At 37.1% G+C, this 10815-nt stretch overlaps 2 long non-coding RNA genes across 2 annotated transcripts in view; one reads left to right on the top strand and one right to left on the bottom strand.

Annotated features, from left to right (window-relative positions):
- The first annotated feature begins 14 nt into the window (after window positions 1-14).
- LOC121036306 (uncharacterized) overlaps window positions 15-10815 on the top strand; it is a 19448-nt gene continuing 8647 nt past the window's right edge. Inside the window, exons 1-2 of the long non-coding RNA XR_005793307.1 lie at window positions 15-121; window positions 3619-3703. This is a non-coding gene — a long non-coding RNA (uncharacterized LOC121036306). The remainder of the gene's footprint in view (window positions 122-3618; window positions 3704-10815) is intronic.
- LOC121036307 (uncharacterized) overlaps window positions 7878-10815 on the bottom strand; it is a 7051-nt gene continuing 4113 nt past the window's right edge. The window contains exon 2 of the long non-coding RNA XR_005793308.1: window positions 7878-8498. This is a non-coding gene — a long non-coding RNA (uncharacterized LOC121036307). The remainder of the gene's footprint in view (window positions 8499-10815) is intronic.

Here is a 10815-nt window from a genome sequence, read left to right as displayed (position 1 = left end):
GCCAGGCTGCTGCTCTAATTATAACCATGCTTTTCACCTAAACCCATCACTGGCTGAAGCAGCAACTTGTGCAAGTGACATGCGGTCCTGTTTCTGTTTCTCCTATTTCTTGTCATGACAAGTAAGTGGCTGTCCTCTCCTGGCCCTCTTCTTTCCCCCAAGGCCGGGAAAGGGAGGGTTTGTAAATCAGAAATCAGGCACAGTGTTAATTAAATCCAGTGTGAGAGAATCTGAGGTGGTGGGTGCTTTGCTTTTACTTTGTCCAACTTCCTCTTTTTACACAAAGAGACAGAGGTTTAGAAAAGTAAATTGTCCATCCAAGGTCACACAGCTGGCTGGTGGAAAGACTCAGTTCTTCTCACTCTGAGTCTGGGGCTCTTCTTTACTTCCTCTTCAAAGAAACCCTTTTAGCTATCTTTTAAGGAAAGCAAATATATAATCCTGGCTTCACTAATTTACGTATGTGGCCGAATTACTTAACCACTCTCTCCCTCAGTTTTCTCAATTGTGAAATGGGGATGAAAATACTTGGTGTGACTATGTGTTAGTAAGCTTACACATTAATGCATTAATATATGTAGAGCACACAAATGATGCCCAGAACATACCAAGTGTTCACCAATGCTGTTATTTGACTATATGGACCGAAGACAGATACAGAATTCACCTTTCCCTGGATTTTTCCATGCACATATGTCCACATAGGTAAACTTATTTAGGGGTGAACAACGAGCAGTTGAAAATTATAAAAATTTTACATATTGATCTTGTGTCCTGAAACTTTGCGTAACTTGTTGATTAGTTCTAATAGTTTTCTTATGGATTCCTTAGGATTTTCTATATACAAGATCATGCCATCTGTGAACAGAGATATTTTTACTTCTTCCTTTCTAATTCCGATGCCTTTTATTTCCTTTTCTTGCCTGACTGCACTGCCTAAAACTTTAAGCACTGTGCTAAATAAGAGTGATGAATGTGGCCATCCCAAATTTGTTTCCTGTTTTCGTTTTTCAATGTTTATTTATTTTTGAGAAAGAAAGAGAGAGAGAGAGAGAGAGAGAGAGAGAGAGAGTCAGTAGGGAAGGGTCAGAGAGACAGTCCAGGCTCTGAGCTGTCAACCCAGACCCTGACATGGGGCTCGAACCACCAACCGTAAGATCATGACCAGAGTCGAAGTCAGATGCCTAACTAACTGAATCATCCAGGTACCCCTCTTGTTTTTGATCTTAGGGGAGAAGCAGTCAGTCTTTTGCCATTATGATGTTACCTGTGGGCATTTTGTAGATGACCTTTATCAAGTAGAAGAAGTTGGAAAGTTTATCCCAATTTATTGAGTGTCTTTTTCATGAAAGTGTAAGGAATTTTGTCAAATGCTTTTCTGTGTCTATTAAAATGATCATGTGACTTTGTCCTTTATTCTACTAATATGGTATAGTACACAGATTTTTTTTATGTTGAACCAACTTTGCATTCCTAGATGAACCCTATTTGGTCTGGTATATAATACTTTTTATATGTTGCTGGATTTGGTATTCTAGTATTTTGTGGAGGATTTTTGCATCTATATTCATAAGGGATATTACTTTGTAATTTTTTCATGATGTCTTTGTTCCATTCTGGTATCAGAATAATGTGGTCTTATAGAATGAGTTAGAAAGTGTTCTCTTCTTGTTTTTTGGGGGAGAGTTTGTGAAAGATTGTTGTTAATTTTTTAAATGTTTGGCAGAATTTAGTAGTGAAGCCATGTAGGCCTGGACTTTTCTTTGTGGGAAGTTTTTGATTATTAACTCAATCTCTTTATTTGTTAAAGCTCTATTCACATTTCTATTTCTTGTTTAGTCAAATTTTGTATTTTGTGTCTTCCTAGGAAATTTTCCATTTCATCTAAATTATCTAATTTGTTATGAATAATTGCATAATTTTGTAATTTGCATAGTATTCCTTTACAATGCTTTTTATTTTTGTAAGGTTGGTAGTGGTATAATCTTTCACTTTTGATTCTAGTAATTTGAGTCTTCTTTTTTATTTATTTTCTTTTGGTTTTGGTCAATCTATCTAAAGATTTATCATTTTTTTATCTTTTCAAAGAACTAGATTTTTTTCCCTTTCAATTATTTAAAAAAATCTTTTGGGGCGCCTGGGTGGCTCAGTCGGTTAAGCGTCCAACTTCGGCTCAGGTCATGATCTCGCGGTCTGTGAGTTCAAGCCCCGTGTCGGGCTCTGTGCTGACTGCTCAGAGACTGGAGCCAGTTTCAGATTCTGTGTCTCCCTCTCTCTCTGACCCTCCCCCGTTCATGCTCTGTCTCTCTCTGTCTCAAAAATAAATAAACGTTAAAAAAAAATGTTTTTTTGAGGATACTTGACAAACAATATTACATTAATTTTAGATATAAAACATAGTGATTCAACATCTCTGTATGTTACATCTCTATGCTCAAGTGAAGCTACAATTTGTCACTGTACATTGCTATTACAGTACTAGTGACTATATTCCCCATGCTGTCCCTTTTATTCCTGTCATTTAGTTATTCCATAACTGGAATCCTGTTTTTCCCTTCCCTTCTCCCATTTTGCCTGTCTCTTAAGGTTCCTTCCCTCTGGCAGCCATCAATTTATTCTCTATATTTATATGTCTTATTTGCTTTTGGTTTGTTTATTTATTTGTTTTGTTTTTAGATTCCACTGATAAGTGAAATATATGGTATTTGTCTTTTGTGCCAACATGGATGGGTCTAAAGGGTATTATGCTAAATGAAGTAAGTCAGACTGAGAAAGAGCTAGCTTTTGATTTTATTGACTTGCTGTATTGTTTTTCTTTATTTGATTTATCGCTGCTCTTGTCTTTATATTCTTCCTTCTGCTTACCTTGGACTTAGTTTGCTTTTCTTTTTTTTTTTTTTTTTTTTTTTAATTTTTTTTTTCAACGTTTATTTATTTTTGGGACAGAGAGAGACAGAGCATGAACGGGGCAGGGGCAGAGAGAGAGGGAGACACAGAATCGGAAACAGGCTCCAGGCTCTGAGCCATCAGCCCAGAGCCCGACGCGGGGCTCGAACTCACGGACCGCGAGATCGTGACCTGGCTGAAGTCGGACGCTTAACCGACTGCGCCACCCAGGCGCCCCAGCTTTTCTTTTTCTAGTTTCTGAAGGTATAAATTTATTGGTTTGAGGGTAAATCTATGGAGACAGTAAAGGGATCAGTGGTTGCTAGAGGTTAGGGGAGACAGAGGGATAAATAGATAGAACACAGAGAATTTTTAGGGCAGTGAAATTATCCTATAAGATACTATAATGATGGATACATGTCATTATACATTTGTCAAAATCCATGTAATGTACACCACCGAGAGTAAACCTTAATGTAAACTATGACTTTAGGTGATAGTATGTCAATGTAGGTTCATCAATTGTAACAAATGTACCTACCCCTCCCGATAATGGGGGAGGCTATATATATGAGGGAGCAGGGAGTATATGGTAAATCTCTGTACCTTTTGCTTGATTTTGCTATGAACCTAAAACTGCTCTAAAAAATAAAGACTATTAAAAAAATCAAAAGTAAAAAAAAAAAAAAGGCAAAAAATGTCACAGCCTAAGGGCCAGTGTTTCTCTCCCAGGTCTGCAGTCTTGCTCTGCAAGATCCCTCTGCAGTGATCCAGGATGTGATGGGTAACAAAGACCTGCAAACCTGCTACTGCTAGTGTCTGTTAGTTTCCCCAGTAAATATTGACCTAGTTGTTATTATTATTATTATTATTATTATTTACCAGGTTATTAGCATAATTTCTTCCATGATTTATTAATTACTTAGAAATGTACTCTTTATTTCTAAATGGAGAGAGAAGTTGAAGTTTCTTCTAGTGAAATTGCCTTATGACTTAAAAAAAATGCTGCTTATATGTTATTGGTTCATTTAAGTTTAAGATACACTTTGTGGTCTAGTACATGATCATTATGTGCTTGAAAATAATGAGTATTCTCTATCATTTGGATGAAGAAATCTACTTCTTTTAAGTCAAAGTTATTCACTGTGTGGTTAAAAACCTTCTCTATGCATACTGAATTTTAATCTATTTGACTCGGCAATTGTTGAGTATTATATTAAAATGTTCCATTACGATTATGTGTTTAAGTTTCCCCCAGAATTGTGTTAACTTTTATTTATATGTCTTGGGAATACATTGTTAAATAGATACAAATGCAGAATTATTATATTTTTCAGGTTAATTGTTCCTTTTGTCCTTGTCTAATATATTTTTACTTTTAACCAAGTGTATTGCCTTAAAGTATAACTTGACAGATATTAATATATTTATTCAAGCTTCCTTCCTATTTAAAAAAAGGTTATTAATTTGAGATACCATTTTTTAAACATAGGATTTTGTAGCTATAAATTTCCTTCTAAGTACTGATTTAACTTGCTCTCATATGTTTTGGCATGTTGTGTTTTTGTTTTCATTTGTCTCTGGGTATTTCCTAATTTTCCTTGTGATTTTGTCTTTATCTATTGGTTATTTAGGAGTGTACTTTTTAATATTTATGTATTTGGGAATTTTGAGAATTTTCTGAATTTTCTTTTGCTATTGATTCTTATTTTCATTCCAATGAGTTTGGAGAACAGAATTTATGACTTAAATCCTCTCAAATCTATTATTTTATGGCCTCAAAAGCCTTTTATCCACAACATCTCCTATATCCTTTATTCGATTCCTAGATCCTTACATATTTTTCATTGAGAGGTATTTATTTTATTATGTTTTGTTTTATTATTGCTTTTGGGGACATGCTATTAATTTTGTAGGTTGATCATGTACTGGAAAACTTGCTGAACAGTAATTCTAAAAGCCTGACAGTTGATTTTGTCAATTTTCCTAGATAATCATCTCATCTTCAAAATCTGTTGTATTTCTTTCTATGCCAGTTCATACGTTTCTTAGTACTTATAGATTCATATATTAAAACTAATGGTGATTGTGATTTCCCCTTAAATGTTGACTGAATATATCTATTAGAAAACCATAGGCCCTAAATACTGGTAATAAAATATAAGTTTATATACTGCTCCCATTAAAGGTTAATGACCAACCCAGCCCTGCTGCTGACCCTTTAAAAAAAAAAAAAAAAGCCTAAGGTAGGAATATTACTCAGCCATAAAAAAGAATAAAGTCTTGCCATTTGAAACAACGTGTATGGAGCTAGAGAGTATTATGCTAGGTGAAATAAGTCAGAGAAAAACAAATGCCATATAACTTCACTCACATGTGGAATTTAAGAAACAAAACAGACAGGCAAAGGGAAGAGAGAGAGAGAGAGAGAGAGAGAGAGAGAGAGAGAGAGAGTCAAAGCAAGGAACAGATTCTTAATTATATAGAACAAACTGATGATTACCAGAAGGGAGGTAGGTATGGGGGTGGATTAAATAGGTGATGAGGATTAAGGCGCTTGTTGTGATGAACACAGGATGATGTATGGAGCTGTTAAATTGCTATATTGTACACCTGAAACTAATATGACACTATATGTTAACTAACTGGAATTAAAATAAAAACTTGAAGTATACTCCTCTAGGATTTTTATGGTTTCATGGCTCACATTTATGTCTTTAACCCATTTGAATATATTTTTGTGTATGATGTAAGAAAGTGGTCCAGTTTCATTCTTCTGTGTGTTGCTGTCCCGGTTTCCAGAACCACTTGAAGAGACTCTTTTTCCCATTGGATATTCTTTCCTGCTTTGATGAAGATTAGTTGATCATATAGTTGTGGTTCATTTCTGGGTTTTCTATTCTATGTATCTATTTTTGTGTCAGTACTATACTGTCTTGATCATTACAGCTTTGTAATATTGAAGTCTGGAATTGTGATGCTCCAGCTTGCTTTTCTTTTTCAAGTTTGCTTTGGTTATTTGGGGTCTTCTGTGGTTCCATACTAATTTTAAAATTGTTTGTTCCAGCTCTGTGAAAAATGCAGTTGGTGATATGATAGGGATTGCACTAAATGTGTAGATTGCTTTGGGTAGTATAGACATTTTAACAATAGTTGTTCTTCCAATCCACAAGTATGGAATGTCTTTCCATTTCTTGGTGTCATATTCAACTTCTTTCATCAATGTTTTCAGAACATGGGTCTTTCACCTCTTTGGTTAGGCTTATTACTAGGTATTTTATTATTTTTGGTACAATTGTAAATGGGATTGTTTTCTTAATTTTTCTGCTGCTTCATTATTGGTGTATAGAAATGCAACAGATTTCTGTACATTGATATTGTATCCTGCACTTTAATGAATTTGTGTATCAGTTCTAGCAATTTTTTGGTGGAGAACACAGGTAGTAATCTCTTTGACACTGGCATTGCAACTTCTTTCTAGATATATCTCTCAATGCAAGGGAAACAAAAGCAAAAATAAACTATTGGGACTAAAGGATGCGGAGAAAGGGGAACTCTCTTGCACTGTTGGTGGGAATGCAAACTGGTACAGTCACTCTGGAAAACAGTATGGAGATTCCTCAAAAAGTTAAAAATAGAACTGCCCTACAATTCAGCAATTGCACTATTAAGTATTTACTAAAAGAATACAAATACTAATTCAAAGGGATACATGCACCCCAGTGTTTATGGCAGCATTATATATAATAGCCAAATTATGGACACAGCCCAAGTGTTCATTGACTGATGAATGGAAAAAGAAGATATGGTGTTTGTTTGTTTCTTTGTTTGTTTATTATATAATGGAATATTCCTCAGCCATCAAAAAGAATGAAGTCTTGCCATTTTCATCGATGTGGATAGAACTAGAGCAAAATAAGTCAGTCAGAGAAAGATAGGTACCATATGATTTCACTCATATGTAGAATTTAAGAAACAAAACAAACAAGCAAAGGGATAAAAAAAGAGAGGCAAACCAAGAAACAGACTTCTAACTATAGAGAACAAACTGATGGTTATCAGAGGGGAGGTGGGTAGGAGGATGGGTTAAATAGGTGATAGGGATTGAGGAGTGCACTTGTTTTAATGAGCACAACGTGTTGTATATTTTGTTGAATTACTATATTGTACACCTGAAACAAATATTGCATTGTTGACTAACTGGAATTTAAATAAAACTTTTAAAACCTAAACAAATAAAATAAAAAATAAAAACAAAATTAAAAATTAATTAAAAGTTTAAGATAGTTTTGAGAAGAGGGAATTTTGGAGTCTCTTTGGCCATCTAAGGAATTAGGAAGGCCTATCTCCTGGGAGAGTTGTGGGGCTGATGTGTAGTACTGAGCTATACTTGTTAAAGCATCTCTAGCTTTTACACTTCTGAATAAAAGTGACACTGACCCATACATTTGGGTTTAGAAGCATACAAAGGAAAGAAAAGAGGCATGTATAAGAGACAAGAACCTTTTTCTATATGATTGGTATTTCTTTGTACTTTGATCAGAGAAATCCAAACTCCACCATATTGGAGTTATTCTAGAATTCCAGGCAATCTCTTAGACTGCAAAGCCCCAGCTTGTCATACTCGACCTGATTTGTCCAGGAGATAGACCTACAGCTGGACCAGCACAGATGTGGAGAGAGGAACTCTTTTCTTCTAGCTGGGATCTTGTTGGTGAGGGATACTTCTACAGACAATGAAAAGAATAGCAGAATGTCTCACCCTCATCAGGAAAACTGTACACTTTCATGATTTAGGCTATGTCATAGGTATCAGAGTACAAAGCAAGACACTGAGGCCACTAGCTTCTCCAACTAAGGATTTTACATTTGGATATCTCAGTGATGAGAGTCCCATGCCCAGTTGAAAGGGCCTAAGGGCTGATGTGGAAAGGAGCTACAGAAATCTGAAACTGCAGGAAGAAAAATAATGAAGACTGATTGACTTTGTGGTTGAGATGTGCACATTCTTGGATGGAAGGGTCTTGTTTGGTTGCTTTAGTAGTTGCTGCTGCTGCTTCCTCATACTGAATTGTTGGTTCCTGAACCAGATACAAGAGTGGGAGAAGTGGGAGAGTTATGGTCAGTGAATGAAGGATTTGGGGCTTGTCTGGAGTGGAAAAAGCCAGATTATAACCCTCAGGTCCTCTCCAAGTCCTCATGACACTGAATTCCGAGACAGCAGAGATGGGCATGAGTGCAGGGACAGCAAGGAATCAGGACTGGGACCCCAGAGAAGGAAGAAGAAAAAAAAGGGGGTTGTTTCAGAGGTTGTTCTGGGACTTTAGAGAAGGTTTCCTGAACTCTAGAGAAGAGAAGCTAGTCCAAGAAAGTTTCCTGAACTCTAAAGAAGAGAAGCTAGTCCTACCAGGGAGGTGAGGATTATAGTAAGTAATAGTGTAAGAAAAACTTTGGGGCCTTAGCAGATCCAGAGGTTGAGGGGAGTTCTTTGTCTCTTGGTAGCATTATGAATTAAACAGATTGCAGGGATTTACTTGAGAAGACCCTAAGTCAGGAATATGAATAAGAGTCCTTCCTCTATTTGAGCTCTACAGTGTGAGAATTCTGAAGTTCTAATTCCAGTTATTTTTTTTTATTTTTTTTATTTATATATGAAATTTCTTGTCAAATTGGTTTCCATACAACACCCAGTGCTCATCCCAAAAGGTGCCCTCCTCAATACCCATCACCCACCCTCTCCTCCCTCCCACCCCCCATCAACCCTCAGTTTGCTCTCAGTTCTCAACAGTCTCTTATGCTTTGGCTCTCTCCCACTCTAACCTCTTTTTTTTTTTTTCCCTTCCCCTCCCCCATGGGTTCCTGTTCAGTTTCTCAGGATCCACATAAGAGTGAAACCACATGGTATCTGTCTTTCTCTGTATGGCTTATTTCACTTAGCATCACACTCTCCAGTTCCATCCACGTTGCTACAAAAGGCCATATTTCATTTTTTCTCATTGCCACGTAGTATTCCATAGTGTATATAAACCACAATTTCTTTATCCATTCATCAGTTGATGGACATTTAGGCTCTTTCCATAATTTGGCTATTGTTGAGAGTGCTGCTATGAACATTGGGGTACAAGTGCCCCTATGCATCAGTACTCCTGTGTCCCTTGGATAAATTCCTAGCAGTGCTATTGCTGGGTCATAGGGTAGGTCTATTTTTAATTTTCTGAGGAACCTCCACACTGCTTTCCAGAGCGGCTGCACCAATTTGCATTCCCACCAACAGTGCAAGAGGGTTCCCGTTTCTCCACATCCTCTCCAGCATCTAGAGTCTCCTGATTTGTTCATTTTGGCCACTCTGACTGGCGTGAGGTGATATCTGAGTGTGGTTTTGATTTGTATTTCCCTGATAAGGAGCGACGCTGAACATCTTTTCATGTGCCTGTTGGCCATCCGATTGTCTTCTTTAGAGAAGTGTCTATTCATGTTTTCTGCCCATTTCTTCACTGGGTTATTTGCTTTTCGGGTGTGGAGTTTGGTGAGCTCTTTATAGATTTTGGATACTAGCCCTTTGTCCGATATGTCATTTGCAAATATCTTTTCCCATTCCGTTGGTTGCCTTTTCGTTTTGTTGGTTGTTTCCTTTGCTGTGCAGAAGCTTTTTATCTTCATAAGGTCCCAGTAATTCACTTTTGCTTTTAATTCCCTTGCCTTTGGGGATGTGTCGAGTAAGAGATTGCTACGGCTGAGGTCAGAGAGGTCTTTTCCTGCTTTCTCCCCTAGGGTTTTGATGGTTTCCTGTCTCACATTCAGGTCCTTTATCCATTTTGAGTTTATTTTTGTGAATGGTGTGAGAAAGTGGTCTAGTTTCAACCTTCTGCATGTTGCTGTCCAGTTCTCCCAGCACCATTTGTTAAAGAGACTGTCTTTTTTCCATTGGATGTTCTTTCCTGCTTTGTCAAAGATGAGTTGGCCATACGTTTGTGGGTCTAGTTCTGGGGTTTCTATTCTATTCCATTGGTCTATGTGTCTGTTTTTGTGCCAATACCATGCTGTCTTGATGATGACAGCTTTGTAGTAGAGGCTAAAGTCTGGGATTGTGATGCCTCCTGCTTTGGTCTTCTTCTTCAAAATTACTTTGGCTATTCGGGCCCTTTTGTGGTTCCATATGAATTTTAGGATTGCTTGTTCTAGTTTCGAGAAGAATGCTGGTGCAATTTTGATTGGGATTGCATTGAATGTGTAGATAGCTTTGGGTAGTATTGACATTTTGACAATATTTATTCTTCCAATCCATGAGCAGGGAATGTCTTTCCATTTCTTTAAATCTTCTTCAATTACCTTCATAAGCTTTCTATAGTTTTCAGCATACAGATCCTTTACATCTTTGGTTAGATTTATTCCTAGGTATTTTATGCTTCTTGGTGCAATTGTGAATGGGATCAGTTTCCTTATTTGTCTTTCTGTTGCTTCATTGTTAGTGTATAAGAATGCAACTGATTTCTGTACATTGATTTTGTATCCTGCAACTTTGCTGAATTCATGTATCAGTTCTAGCAGACTTTTGGTGGAGTCTGTCGGATTTTCCATGTATAATATCATGTCATCTGCAAAAAGCAAAAGCTTGACTTCATCTTTGCCAATTTTGATGCCTTTGATTTCCTTTTGTTGTCTGATTGCTGATGCTAGAACTTCCAGCACTATGTTAAACAACAGCGGTGAGAGTGGGCATCCCTGTCGTGTTCCTGATCTCAGGGAAAAAGCTCTCAGTTTTTCCCCGTTGAGGATGATGTTAGCTGTGGGCTTTTCATAAATGGCTTTTATGATCTTTAAGTATGTTCCTTCTATCCCGACTTTCTCAAGGGTTTTTATTAAGAAAGGGTGCTGGATTGGGGCGCCTGGGTGGCGCAGTCGGTTAAGCGTCCGACTTCAGCCAGGTCA

This window comes from Herpailurus yagouaroundi, unplaced genomic scaffold (assembly GCF_014898765.1).
Source record: "Herpailurus yagouaroundi ecotype Mexico unplaced genomic scaffold, PumYag 162, whole genome shotgun sequence".
Taxonomy (NCBI): Eukaryota; Metazoa; Chordata; class Mammalia; order Carnivora; family Felidae; genus Herpailurus; species Herpailurus yagouaroundi.
This window is presented reverse-complemented; position numbering and strand designations above follow the sequence as displayed.